Genomic DNA, 15,459 nt, shown 5'->3' on the forward strand with positions numbered 1-15,459 from the left:
GATTAATGAAAAAAACCTCAATTTCTAGAATCAGAAATGAAAAAGGATATTACTATTGACCTTATAAAAGTAAAAAAGACTGCCAAGGAATACTATAAACAACTGGATGCCAACAAACAGGTTGTTATGTACTGAACTGTGTCTCCCCAAAGTTCTATATTTAAGCTCCAATGTGAATGTTTTGGAGCCATAGCCTTTAAAGAGGCAATTAAAATTAAATCAGGGGAGAGCATGAATCTTATATGAATGGGATCCCTATAAGAACAAGAAGAAAAGGGCCGGGGATGTAGCTCAGTGGCACCGCACCTGCCTGGCAAATGCAAGGTCCTGAGTTGGATCTCCGGTAACAAACAATAACAACAACAACAAAACACAAAAAGAAAAACAAAAGAAATACCAAAGATGTGTGTGCACAGGGAAATGGCCATCTGCAAGCCCAGGAGAGAGGCCTTAGGAGAAACTAAACCTTCTAATATCTGGATCTTGTACTTCAGCCTCCAGAACCATGAGAAATAAATTCTGTTGTTTAAGCTACCCCTTCTGTGGTATTTTATTATGCCACTGCAATGTTCAGGCTGTGGCATGAGTACCATTGCTGACTTTTAGCCAGATCTATACTGAGAATCAAGAGCAAAGAGTACATTTGAGTGATTTTGAAGTTTTGAGTTTCACCAGAAAGTAAGCCCCTATAAAGTCAGGGCCTATAATATTTTGACTGAGGTGAGCTTGTTGCTGAAAAGGTTAGTAACAAAAAGAAGTCAAGTTGGGGCCAGGGATTTAGCTCAGTGGTTCCACCACCTGCCTCTCAAGCACAAGGTCCTGTGTTCAATCACCAGTACCAAAAAAAAAAAGAAGCAGCCAAGTACCTTGCATCAGGACAATAGGAAGGGTGTGTTGACAGCATCCCAGGAATCAGAAAGACCTCATCCTTTGAAGGCTCAAGAGTCCAAAAGTGAAAGACTTTGTTTTGAGAAGACGGCCTCAAGAGAGCCTGTTGGAGAAGGAATGGGAAGGGAATTGATTTGCCAGGACTCATTTGACAGTGCTCAGTCTTCCAGGTACTCATGGGCCTCTGCAACCATGATTCAAGGAAGGCAGCTACTGCTCAAGCTGGTGGCAAACCTTAGTGTTATCATGGTGGGGTTTTTATATATATATATATATATATAAATATAATGCAAGAATTGTGGGGTCAGGGAGGCTTCCACTCAGATTTCAGAAGACCTGGGAGACCAGGCCCATTAAGAGGACAATGCATGAAGGTATGAGGGTGAAGCCAAAAGTATAGTGGAGAGCACAAGAAGTTAAAGAAGCTAGGAACATAGAACATCTGCTGAGGAAAGCCTCAGGGAGTGAACAGATCCACCCCAAGATAGGTTATATGAGCTACAACCAGCAATGCCATAGGGGCAGGAGCCACCCAAGGGCTTTGGAGCACACATCTTACCACAGTTCACTCCAGGTGCTGGACGTGAAGCTACAGGGTTTAATATTTGCCCTGCTGGGTTTTGGTCTTGGTTAGATCTGAGTTTTCTTTCCTTTTTTTTTTTTCTTTTTTTGCCTTTTCATATTCCTTATATTAAAAATATTTCTCACTAGTACATATTTGTTATTATCCATACACAGAAAAGACTGCATATTTCTTACATTCATAGGTTTTCTCAAGAGTAAGAATTCTTCTCACGTTAAGTTGTCCATACACAAAAATGTTCTTTCATCTCTCTTCATCATCATGTTTCATCAGCATAAATTTTCTCACTTGGGTAAGTTGTCCATATAAAGGCTTCCCTCCATTCTTTATATCCACAGGGTTTATTGCTATCAGTTCCCTCTAGTTAATCAGTTTGAACCTTAGTAAAGGTGTTCCTAAGTTCCTCACACTGATAATGTTTCTCACCAGTATGAAATCTCTGATGAACACTTAGTTGATAGGCACTACCACATGGTTCACATTCATAGGATTTTTTGTCATTGTGGACTCTTTCATGTTTAACAAGGCTTGAACCCCAACTAAAGGCCTTCCCGCATTCTTTACATTTAGAAGGTCTTCTCACCAGTATGAATTTTCTTATGTTGAGTAAGGCAATAGCCACAGCTGAAAGCCTTTACACATTCTTTGCATTCATAAGGTTTCTTACCAGTATGGATTCTTTCATGTTGAACAAGATTTGATCAACAATTAAAAGCCTTTCCCACATTTCTTACATTTATAGGGTTTCTCACCACTAAGGAATATTTGATATCAAGTAAGTTGATAGCCCCAATAAAAAGCCCACCCACATTCATTAGGTTTCTTACCAATATGGAATTTTTGATGCTGAGCTAGTTGATACTCATTACTGAAAGCCTTCCCACATTCTTTATGTTTATAGTTTCTCATCTCTATGAATTATTTCATGTTTAGCGAGGCTTGAGCTCCAAAAGAAGGCATTCCCACATTCCTTACATTCATAAGACTTCACACCAATATGAATTTTCTGATGTTGAGTAAGGTGATAACCACAACTAAAGGCCTTCCCACATTCTTTACATTGACAGGGTTTCTCTCCATATGGATTCTCTTATGTTTAACAAGACTGAAGCCCCCAGCTAGACTTCTTCCCACACTCTTTATTTACATTCATAGGGTTTCTCACCAGATGAAATCTCTGATGCACAGTAAATCAAGGCACTAAAAAAGTTCTTCACACATTTTTCACATTCTATGGTGAAGTGGTGGGCTGGGGATTTAGCTCAGTGGTTCCCCCAGCTGCTTCACAAGTGCAAGGTCCCGAGTTCAATCCTGGGTACAAAAAAAAAGATGGTGGAGTGGTGAGCAGCAGAGAAAGAGCCTCTCCAGAATTTGGTGTCCAGACATTGGAATATAGTGGTGTAAGAAGGAGGAGGAGGGAAGTGGGTCCCCAGGACCCAGGAAGGGTCTGAAGTGGGAACTGAAGTCCACAGAGAGAGCCAAGAGAGAGATTTCAACAAAAAAGACGGAGGTAGCAGGTGGCTCTTTGTCCTAGAGTCTGGACTCATGGTGTGGGAAGGGCAGCTCAAACCTGCAGACGCAGTGACTACTGGTGACTCCAGAGGCCTCCATGGAGAAAGGCACCAGTGGAATGGAGCAGTAGGTGGAATGGAGCAGTAGATGCAATGGATTGCAGTGGCTGGTGAGTTATTTGGGTTCAGACATCACACAGGAGAGGGTCTTTGGCTGGTAGCCACCTTGGAGAGGGGCCAGGTGAGCTCAGAACTCAGAAGAGCTGCAGGCCAGCTCCATCTAGTGGCTCCCAGTGTCCAGGTGAGGGTGCCGAGTTCAAGTCATCAGGAGGTCAAGGGAACTGAGCTCAAGTCAGCAGGAGGCACAAAGACTTTGGCACACTCAACAAATATGGTCCAGCCTCATAGCCAGAAACCAGCCTGCACTTCAGTGGAACTAAAGGTCTGGGCTACCCCACCATAAATCAATGGCTGGCTTGCTAGGATTAAACAGTTCAGACTGGACTCTGTCTGCCTGCACTGTCTACCGGTGACAGCAGAGACACACCTTGAATTGGATGTGTTTTTGTTTCTCTTTTTCTTTTCTTATTTTGTTCTGCTTTTTTCTTTTCTTCTTTTTTTCTTTTCCTCTTTTCTGGTTTTTCTACTTGTTCTGTTTTATTTCTTTTTTTATTGTTCTCGTTTTTACTTGAGTGTGAACATGATTTCTAGTTTTTTGTTGTTGTTGTTGTTGTTCTGTCCTTGTTTTTATTTCTTCTTTCTCTCTTTCCATCCTATCATCTTCACCAGTTTCCCAACGTTTATATGATCTTCCTTTGTCCTCCAGCCTTGCTTATTCTTCTGTTTCTCTACTTTTCACCCCTAACCCTTTAAATCTTCTTCTCTTAAGGTAAAATAGCCATACTGAGGGCTTATTTATTGCATATGATTTTCTGGCTCTTTCTAGATTTTGTTATATAACCACAAATCTAGTTCAAATGGCTAAAGGTGGCAAATTAATAGTTACCAGAGTTTCTCATTTTCTAGGCTGTGTTTGATGCTATTAGTATTGCTGATTGTACTACTTTACCCAAGGTGACATAATTTTACTAATCAGTTGTTCTTCCTGGTATACCAAGTCTGAGATTGCCTAAGGATCTTAAAAAATACTGTGGACCAGTCCAAAGAACCAGGCACTGGGCCAAGTAGGCAGAAACTTCTCATCCCCAATAAAATGAAGTGGTAGGATCTTCCAACAGACTCAAAACCCAAAAACCAGCTACACCTGAAAGACACCTCTGAGAAGTAGTAATTTTCTAAGGATTCTAAATACTAGTGATAAAGCTACTTGCCATAAGCAATCTACAAGAATCAACTCAAAAATTAAACTAAAACTAAAATTAAAGACACAATCCAAAAATGGGCATCTGAAATGAATAGATACTTCTCAGATGAAGAAGTGGAAACAGCAAATAAATACATGAAAAAAATGTCCAGCATCACTTGTCATTTGAGAGATGCAAATTAAAACAATGCTGAGATTCCACCTCACTCCTGAAAGAATGGCTGCTATCATGAAATCAACCAACAACAAATGCTGGCGGGGCTGTGGGGAAAGAGGAACCCTGCTCCACTGCTGGTGGGAATATAGACTGGTGCAACTACTGTGGAAATAAGTGTGGAGATTACTCAAAAATAAAATGAGAGGTTCCATTTGGCCTAGCTACTCCCCTTCTCGTTATTTTCCTGAAAGAATTAAAAGCATCTTACCACAGCAATATACATGGACCCAAGTTTATAGCGGCACAGTTTGTAATAGCTAAACCTTGGAAACAGCCCAAACATCCATGAATGGACAAAGAAGATGTTTGTTTTTTCAGTACCTGGGATTGAACTCAGAATTTTGTGTTTGTGAGGCCGGTGCAGGGCCACTGAGCTAAATCCTTGGCCCAAGAGGTGTTTTTTAAAAATACAATAGAGTACTACTCTGCCATAAAGAAGGAGGAGCTTCAGACATTTTTAGCCAAATGGATGCACCTTGAGATCATACTCTTAAGTGAAATAATTCAGATACACATGTTTAAATACCACATTGTTTCTTTGGTGCGAGAAACCAAAAATAAGGACTAAAAATGGAAATAAGGAGGAAAGTGGAAATAAGGACTAAAATGTACAGTAGACACTGGAAAATGGGAAGAAAATGTTCAGATGAGGAGAGGAACAAGGGAGGAGGAAGGGGGAAAGGAAAGGAGAAGGAAAAAAAGAAAAATTGAAGAAAAAAATAGAATCGAAGCTTTTGTACACAAGGGAGGGGGCAAATGTGGAAAAAAAAAAAGAAGCAAGATATATCATATACTGGTATAAATGTCCTATAATGAATGTTATCATGTTATATATATCTAAAATGTACAATAAATGTTTTGATTTAAAAAACAGTGTTTTTCAGCTGTAAGAGTTCTCTCATGTTGGACAAGTTTGAGCCATGGCTACAAGATTTCCCACATTCCTTACAAAGACTTTCTATTATGAATTCTTTGCTGTGGAATAAGAGATTTACTTTTTTTGTACGTGGATATTTTTTCATAGCGGATAAGCATTTGATTATAGTATCCCTCTTGATGTTCCTGTAGTCCTTCAACTCTGCTTTTGCACTTCCAATTATTTTTAAAGTGAATGCCTCAAGGAAGGGTTTTATTTTTTTTCCTTTATCTCCCATTGAGAAAATTTTATTTCAAAAATTCCTTTGCAGAAAATACATTTTTGGTTCCATATGTTGATTCCACATCCAATGATGTGTCAGGCTTTTCATTAAATTTAGAAGTACAGTGACCATTTTGGCAGATCTGCAATTTTCTCAACTCCAAATAGTTCCAGCAACACCACACTGCTGTACTTCTCCAACATCACATCCACATACAAATCCCTCTGAGCAGGGTCCAGGCACTCCCACTCCCCTGGAGAGAAGTCGATGGTCACATCCCTGAATGTTACCAATTCATCAGTCATGATCTAGACTTGCAAGAACTAATTAATGCTCCATAGGGCACCTCTATTGGTGAAGCACAGAATCCAGAAAAGCATGAGCAGCTCTTGATCATCCTGCAGCTGTCACTCAGCAATACAATGAGACATTTTCACTGTTGTCGGGGCCAGGGAGCTGAAGGGGTACTTTTGCAGGTGAGGTCCTCAAGGAAAAGAAAGCATGAGGGACGGACAGCAAAAGCAGCAGAAAGCATCTTCATTTCTCAACTCTTTTTTTTTTTTTGGTACCGGGGATCGAACTCAGGTCCTTGCGCTTGCAAGGCAGGTGACAGAACCACTGAGCTAAATCTCTGGCCGTCTCAACTCTTATGTTGGCCATTATCAGACACTACAGCATTGAGTCCTGACAGGACAGGACCATGTTGCACATGTATGATTATCTATGCTAAATCATTCTTACATAAATGGGCCCTGTTGTGCACCTGCCCTAAGGACATGGCAAGGTCATGTCCTTATGGATCATTAAATGCCCTGGGCTTTGAAGTGCTCAGAAGCAACTCCCTACATCCCACCCTCTTAAAGGTTAAGGGACTGCCATCTCTTATGAGCGGCCCATAGGGCTGACCCTTATGTGTAAATTCCACAACAACAATACAGAGAACAGTCAGGCCTAGTGGCACACGCCTGTAATCCCAGGACTTGGGATGCTGAGGCAGAAGGATTGCCATGAGTTCAAGGCCAGCCTGAACTACATAGGGAGACCCTGCCTCAAAAAAACCAAAAAACAAAACAGGGAACAGCATACAACCACTAATCCCATAGTTACTGCAGTGCCATTTATGGCCACCTAGTGCTTGGTGGATCCCAGGGATTCCCTCCATTGGGTTAGGGGATCCTGTTGTAAGGCCTGGATGGTGGACACTTCTGTATCCATTTTTGTTTGTTTGGTTGGTTTGGCTTGGTTTTTTTGGTACTGGGGATCAAATTCGGAACCTCGCACTTGCAAGGCAGGCACCGGAACCACTGAGCTAAATTCGCGGCCCACTGTATCCATTTTTCACAATGCGTCCTGTACCTGTATCTGGTGGTCAGGAATAAAACATACCATTTTACATGCAAGAGGGCTCAAGTACCACCCTGTGCTATGGTCAGCAAATCCAAGGCCATCTGGTTTTGTAAAATCAAGTTTTTCATTCTACACAACCCCATATCAATTGATGAAATTGAAAACGTAATTAAAAACCAACTAAGAAAAGCCTGGGTCCTGATGGCTTCACCGCTGAATTCTACAAGACATTTAGAGAGGAACTATTGCCACTACTGTTTAAACTCTTCAATGGAATTGAAAGAGAAGCAATACTCCCAAATTCATTCCTAGAAGCAAGCATCATCTTGATCCCCAAAGCAGAGAAAGACCCAACCGAAAAAAAGAACTATAGCCCAATCTCACCAATGAACATAGATACAAAAATCCTTACTAAGATACTGGCAAATAGAATGCAAAAGATCATCAAGAAGATCATACACCCTGACCAAGCGGGCTTCATCCCAGGGATGCAGGGATGCTTCAACATACACAAATCAATCAATGTAATACACTATATCAATAGAGCCAAGGACAAAAACCATATGATCCTCTCAATAGATGCAGAAAAAGCATTTGACAAAATCCAACATGCATTTATGATTAAAAACCCTACAAAAATTGGAACAGACGGTCTCTACCTCAATCTGATAAAAGCCATCTACGAAAAACCAACAGCCAATATCATACTAAATGGTCAAAAACTGAAATCCTTCACACTAAAATCAGGAATAAGACAAGGATGTCCACTGTCACCACTCCTGTTCAATACAGTCATGGAAACATTAGCCACAGCAATTAGACAAGAGGAAAAAAAAGGAATAAAGACAGGAAATGAAGTCAAATTGTCATTATTTGCAGACATAATACTCTATATAGAAAACCCCAAGAACTCCACCAAAAGTCTTCTAGACTTAATAACCAAATTCAGTAAAGTAGCTGGATACAGGGTCAACACACAAAAATCAATAGCTTTCCTCTACACAAACAACAGACTCACTGAGAGAGAAATAAGGCAAATAATTCCTTTCACAATAGCATCCAAAAAATTGAAATACCTAGGAATCAACCTAACGAAAGAAATCAAAGACCTCTTCTCTGAAAACTATAGCACTCTGAAAGGAGAGATTGAAGACAATATCAGAAAATGGAAAGACATCCCTTGCTCCTGGGTAGGAAGAATCAACATAGTGAAAATGGCCATACTTCCAAAACTGCTATATAGATTCAATGCAATCCCAATTGAAATCCCAGCAGCATACTTCATGGACCTTGAGAAAATAATCCAAAAATTCATTTGGAACAAGAGATCTAGAATAGCAAAAGCAATTCTAGGTAACAGAGACATGGCAGGGGGTATCACAACCCCCAACTTGAAACTATACTACAAAGCTACTGTGATAAAAACAGCATGGTACTGGCAAAGAAACAGACCTGAGGACCAATGGAACAGATTAGAAGATGCAGAAACAACTCCAGACACACTCAGCCACCTCATCTTCGACAAAGGAGCCAAACAAACACTCTCACTGCAGGAAAGATAGCCTCTTTAATAAATGGTGCTGCCAAAGATTAAAATTAGACCTATATCTCTCACCACGCACTAAACTAAAATCGAAATGGATTAAAGATCTAAATACTAAGACATAAATTCTGAACCGGCTGGAACAGAGGTTAGGTAGAATTCTTGAAGACAGTCGTGTAGGAAAAGATTTTATGAACGAAACCTCAGTTGCCCATGGACTAGCACAAACAATCAACAAGTGGGATCTGTTCTTATTAAAAAGCTTTTGCACAGCAAGAGAAACCAATAGCAGTGTGAAGAGACAACCCATAATGTGGGAAAAAATTTTCACCTGCTCTTCCTCAGACAAAGGTCTACTATCTAGAATCTATAAAGAACTTAAAAAAATCAGACCCCCCCAAATTTAAAGACCCAGTCCAAAAATGGGCATCTAAAATGAACAAACATTTCTCAGACAAAGAAGCAGAAATACCAAATAAACATATGAAAAAATGTTCAACATCACTGGTCATTCAAGAGATGCAAATGAAAACAACACTGAGATTCCACCTCACCCCAGAAAGAATGGCTACTATCATGGAATCAACCAGTAACAAATGCTGGTGGGGCTGTGGGGAAGGAGGAACACTGCTCTGCTGCTGGTGGGAGTGTAGACTGGTGCAACCATTGTGGAAATCAGTATAGAGATACCTCAAAGCACTAGGATTAGAGGTCCCATTTGACCCAGCTATTCCCCTGCTGGGTATCTTCCCCAAAGAATTAAAAGAATCATAGCACAGTGATATATGTGAACCCATGTTCATAGCAGCACAGTTTGTTTGGATTTTTTTGTTTTTTTGGTACCGGGGATTGAACTTGGGTCCTTCCACTTGTGAGGCAGGTGGTGGAACCACTGAGCTAAATCCCCAGCCCCATAGCAGTACAGTTTGTAATAGCTAAAACTTGGAAGCAGCCCCATTGCCCATCAACTTGAGACTGGATAACTAAAATGTATTTTTTAATGGAGTACTACTCAGCCATAAAAAATGAGAAATTAGAGACATTTATAGCTAAATGGATGCACATTGAGGTGACACTCTTAAGTGAAATAAATAGGACACATGTGTAAATAGTTTCTCTAGTGTGAGAAACTGAAAGTGTAAATAAGGACTAAAAGGTATAATAGATAATGTGAAATAGGAAGAAAAGGGGCAAATGGGAAGGGCAAGTGGGAGGGGTAGGGGAAAGGAAAGAAGGGAATGGAATTAATATGAGAAAATGAAAAAATGGAAACAAAGTCTTTGTAGATAGGGAGGGATGGAGGGTTTGAAGGGAGGGCAGGGGAAGGGGGAGAAAATAAGAACCAAGATGGATTATGTAAGGGTGCAAATTCCCAATGATGAATGTCATTATATTGTATATCTAAAATGTACCAGTAAAATTAATTTAAAAAATAAATAAAATAAAGTTTTTCATTGGGATGTTTCATCTGTGAGCAACATCAAAGTTTGGCATGTGATATATTCAGGGCCTGAGCCATATGTTGAGCAAGAGCTGTAACCTGCCTCTGATGTCATCAGTGCCATCGGATAGAACCACCAGGCCATCAGCTGAGTATGGTGACATCTGTGATACATAGCATTGCAATTGTGGGGTGTGTCTGTAATGGTGGGCCTGATAGTACCTTTAATATAGACGAACCCCCACGTATAAAGCCCCATCCAGTGCACAGGGAGCTTTGGCCGATCCGTGGTGCCACAGACCTGTAATGCTTCCATGATGAGCCAATTGGTGGGTACCGTACCTATGAGCTTATGGCCATCCCACCAAGTGTTTGCGTCATTTATCAGTAACTTGTAGCTACACAGGTTAGGTATCTATCCTGCTGTTCGGTTCTCCACCAATGTAGTTACCTGTGGAATACAAAGTGGGCCTACATCTAGCAACGTTACTAGATTTCCCATCATCTACCCCCAGCCATTATATATCAACAGGCCTCACTCCCTGTGGGGTGGTTGTGTTTCTTTGGATCAGTGACTCAACAGCCTGGCATTGTTGGTCCCAGACAGAGCTGGTCTGATTTTGCTGCTGCCAGTCAGTCCAATTGAGTAGGGACGCCGGTGCAATTTTCTATGGGAGGCCCTCAGCCACGTCCATTGGGACTTTAGTGCACACCCAGCAATGTAATTGCTGGTGCACACAAATGAACATGTGTGCCCAGCAGACAATGCTGTTGGCTTGACTTAGCCTGTTCGGAAGGACAAGGCAGACAGAGAAACCATCATAGGGAGACCTTGCCTTTTTGGGAGGATGCAGGCCACATGTTTATTCTGTGATAGGATTATGACTGGGATCATTTTACCCCCTGGTTTAGCATACCAGACCTGAATTTTCATTTTCACCAGTGGTAAGGGGTTGGAGCTAAATCTACCCCGTCCCCAGGGGAATGGGCCAAGCAGTCACAATGTCACTGCCCTTTAGGATGGTGGCCCCAGCATCAGGTGGAGAGCATACCGAGGCCTTCAGGAGCCATGCTGAAATCCAGGGCTGTACCTCTATAGCATGTTGTAGTCCTTCCCCCCAGGGTTCCAAGAGGAACACCCAGTGTCCCATTAAGGGGTCTGTGGGCCACTTACAGGGTCCATAGATAGTCCCTGGCTGCATAGGCTCCATTGTGGGAAGGAGTAAATATATTGATTTAAGTCCAGGAGTGATAAAAATAATAAATAATTTACATAAATATAAATAATATGTAATTTATATGTAATAAAATAATAAAATTTTATTTTTGATAGTATATATAAGACATTCATTTTTCTTTCAATTGTCTTTTGGTCCTCTTTGTGTTCCATTTTTTCTTAAAATATATACATAGTGTACATTTTAATCTTAAAGGAAACACAATCTGATTTTTTTTTGGTACCAGGAATCGAACTCAGGACCTTGTACTTGCAAGGCAGGCGGCAGAATCACTGAGCTAAATCCCCGGCCCACAATCTGATTTTTTAAGTCAGAGTACAACAGAATCTCCCTCAATTGGGAATGAGGGCTTTGTTGAAAAAAAGCCATGGCATGACTAGTTTTTTTTTTTTTACGTATTAAGGCTACAAAAATGTGGTCTAACTGTACTGTGCCCACTTGAAAAGGTTTTATTATTGGCTTGAGAACTGCTTGTTCTGAACTTTGAAGTCACAATCTAACTTACAGTGCACTCACTGTTTACATAGTTATATATGCTATTAATGTTCATGCCTTAAGTGCCACGTATATGTGTTTTACTCTAGAAAGCAGATGATTAGCTAAGGGAGCATAATTTACCATTTCTTCACTGCCTATAAATATATCAGCTCCCCATTACTGTTCAGCATAAGCACTTTTATTTTTTGGCTAACTGGAAAAGAATATTTGTAACTTTCTACCTAGTTTATTAAGCAACCACTACATATCTCTGCTTTTGAGATACGTAAAGCAATAAAAACTAAGATAAAAAGCCAGCATGGGGGCACAGGCCTGTGGTCCCAGGACTCTGAGAGGCTGAGGCAGGAGGATGGCCTCTGTAACTTGACAACTTGGTGAGAACCTGTCCAAAAACAAAAATCTGGGTATGTCGCTCAGTGTCAAGGTCCTGGGTTCAATGTCCAGTACCATATACACAAAAACAAACAAAACTAAGATGAAGACAGGCCAAGATTGATTATTAACCAGTACAAGGACAAATTACTTTTTTCACTGGGTAAAAGGGGACAGCTTCCTGGGCTTGTTGAATAACTGGGGACCCCAAATGCAACAAAAATGAATGGAATTTTAAAGCACATAATATACGCTGAACAATTTAATAAACATACACATTAATGTTCCTTAAATACCTAATATTTAATTTCATAACAAATCTATAAGATAGGTAATATCTAACTTCATAGATGAGGAAACTACAGAAATTAAACAGCCTAAAGCTACACAGTGTGATCAAAATATATGGTGAACAGATTTTTAATTTATGATAGTAAAAGACACGTTGCCATTAATCCCCCTCATAATACTCCTCATTGTTTTCAACACTTATCCCATCATTCTTGCCAACTTTCTGAGGCAGTTCATCCGCTTTACTCACCGGATCTGGCACCATGCAACTTCTGGCTCTTTCCCAAAGTCACAATGGCCATCGGAGACAAATCTTTTTAATTGGTTCAGGACATGGAGTTAGCCAAAACAGTTAGACTAAAGGGCCTAATGAAAAAAATTTTCCAAACTGCTTCAGAAAATAGCAAGAGCCATGGGATATGTCTCTGAGGCAAGGGGAAGTTTTTATTTTTTTCTTTTCCGGTACTGGGGATCAAACTCAGGACCTTGCACTTGCAAGGCAGGCACAGTACCACTGAGCTAAATCCCCACCCCTAAGAAGAAGTATTTTGAGGGCAATTAATGACAAATGTATCTTTTACTATAATAAAGTTTTTTAAAAGAATTTAAACATTCACTGTAGTTTTCGATCACACATCATATATGGTACAGCTGGGATTTGAATGGAAGTCTTGTGACTCCACAGCTCATGTTCCTAATGATAAATGCAAGGTCCTTAATTTAATGTTAGAGCACAACTGGACAAACTCTATGGACATTTCTTCAAATTGTGAGTTCTTAACATTGAGTGAGTTTGATAATCTGTGACACAAAACGTTATTAATAATAACATATCTTTGGAGATACATTTTAAATTTATAATGATCAAATGGTTTTTGCTTGTTTTTTTTGTTTTTTTGAGACAAGGTCTCACTATGTAGTCTAGCCTGGACTTGAACTTACTGTGTAGCCTAGGCTGGCCTCAAACTTGCAGAGATCCTCCTGCCTCCGCCTCCTTAATGCTGGGATTACAGGCATGCACTATCACAATCAGCAAGCTTTTTATTTTTTGTTTTTTTGGTACTGGGGATCAAACTCAGGACCTTGCACTTGTAAGGCAGGCAGTGGCACCACGGAGCTAAATTCTCAGCAGCTTTTTATTTTTTAAAGACAGGGTTCCACTATATAGTCCAGTCTGTTCTCAAACTCTTAATCTTGCTGGGGATTTAGCTCAGTGGTCTTGTACCTGCCTGGCAAGTGCAAAGTCCTGAGTTCAATTCCCGGTACAACCCCCCGCCCCCAAATTCTCAATCCTTCTGCTTCAGCCTCCTCAGGCAGGAAGGATTACTGGAGTGTGCCAACACATCTAGCCAAACTATTCTTATTAAAAATCTTATTTAAGGACTGGGGATTTAGCTCACTGGTTCTGCTGCCTGCCTCACAAGCCCAAGGTCCTGAGCTCGATCCCCAATACCAAAAAAAAAATCTTACTTAACAGAATAAAAGTGTCAAGCCAGGCATGGTGGCTCATACCTGTAATCCCAGCACTTGGGAAGCTGAGGCAGAAATTCACCGTGAGTTCCAGGCCAGCCTGGAGTACACAGTAAGTTCAAGCCCAGCCTGAACTACATAGGGAGACCCTGTCTCAAAAAGACAATAAATAAATAAGTAGGAAAAAAATTTGCAATAAATATGTTCCAAAGTCATCTCTCAAATATCACCACACTGAGCACACATATTTCAAAGTTTTCACTATGCATTGGTATTGATATGCCTTTAAGGCAAAAGGCTCACAAAATGCTGTTTTTTGTGAAGATATAATTCACGTACCATAAAATTCAAAACAATTTGAATGTTCAACTCAGTTGCTTTTGATATATTTACTAGGTTTCACAACTGTTGCCCCTAATTACCAAACATTTTCATCATCCTAGAAAGAAATAGTAATGATTAACCCATTTCCCTCTCCCCTCTGTTCCTAGGAACCACTGTCTACCTTCTAGCTCTGTGGATCTATCTTGTCCTGACATTTCATACCTATGCTAGTATGTGTATGTGTGGTCTTTCACAGCTGGCTTCTTAGCATAACATTTTCAAAATTTACCCATATAGTACCCTGTATTGGTGCTTAATTCAATTCTTTGATTAAATAGTCTTCTGTATAGATATACCACATTTTGTTTATCTATTCATCGGTTTGCTGCTACTTTTTAGTTATTATAAATAATATTGCTTAGAACATTTGTTTACATGCTTTGGACATGTTATTTGGACATGTTATTTCCATTCTCTTGGGCATAAATCTTGGCCTAGAATGTCTGGCTCATAAGATAACACTTTTTCTTTTTTGTTTTTTTGAGACAAGGCCTTGCTATGTAATTCAGGCTGGCCTTGAACTTACTGTATAGACCAGCCTGGCCTCAAACTCACAGCAATCCTCTGCCTCAGCCTCTTGAGTGTGCTACCACACCCAGTTCCATAAGATAACTCTTTAAGTTTGTGTGGAACTGCCAAAGTGTTTTTCGAAGTGGCTGCTGTATTTTATATTCCCACCAGCAATGCATGAGGGTCCCAATATCTTTCCATCCTCACCAACAAGTATTGTTTTTTTTTGGTACCAGGGATCAAACTCGGGACCTTGCGCTTGCAAGGCAGGCCGCGGAACCACTGAGCTAAATCCCTGGCCCCATATTGTTTGAAAATATACATAATATATAATTTTTAAAATATAATATATATTATATATATAAATATATATATAATTTTTTTTGGTACCAGGGATTGAACTCGGGTCTTTGCACTTGCGCAGCAGGTGGTGAAACCACTGAGCTAAATCCCCGACCCTAAAATATATTTTAAATTGGCATATTTTACTTAGTAAAGAGAGAAATTCTAGTCTAACACCCTCGTTGTAGTATTCTTGAATGATTTATATTAAATTATCTGCTAAATATCAGAATAGCGACCTTATCAAAATTGTTGTTCAAAACATATTACAATGCTATAGTCATCAAAACAGTATAATGCTGGCATAAAAGACAAACACACAGACAAATGGAACAGAATAGAGAATTCAGAAATAATACAT

General features: G+C 40.1%; 1 long non-coding RNA gene across 6 annotated transcripts in view; it reads right to left on the minus strand.

The window, feature by feature from the left end:
• LOC147829539 (uncharacterized) overlaps positions 1-15,459 on the minus strand; it is a 75,283-nt gene that overhangs the window by 57,817 nt on the left and 2,007 nt on the right. The window contains exon 2 of one of the 6 annotated variants that reach the window (XR_015448966.1): positions 867-991. The exons of the other annotated variants lie outside the window; for them this stretch is intronic. This is a non-coding gene — a long non-coding RNA (uncharacterized LOC147829539). The remainder of the gene's footprint in view (positions 1-866; positions 992-15,459) is intronic. 6 annotated transcript variants of the gene reach the window in all.

This window comes from Heterocephalus glaber, unplaced genomic scaffold, assembly GCF_053883595.1.
Source record: "Heterocephalus glaber isolate CG9 unplaced genomic scaffold, H.glaber_assembly_v1.0 deba00000594, whole genome shotgun sequence".
NCBI lineage: Eukaryota > Metazoa > Chordata > Mammalia > Rodentia > Bathyergidae > Heterocephalus > Heterocephalus glaber.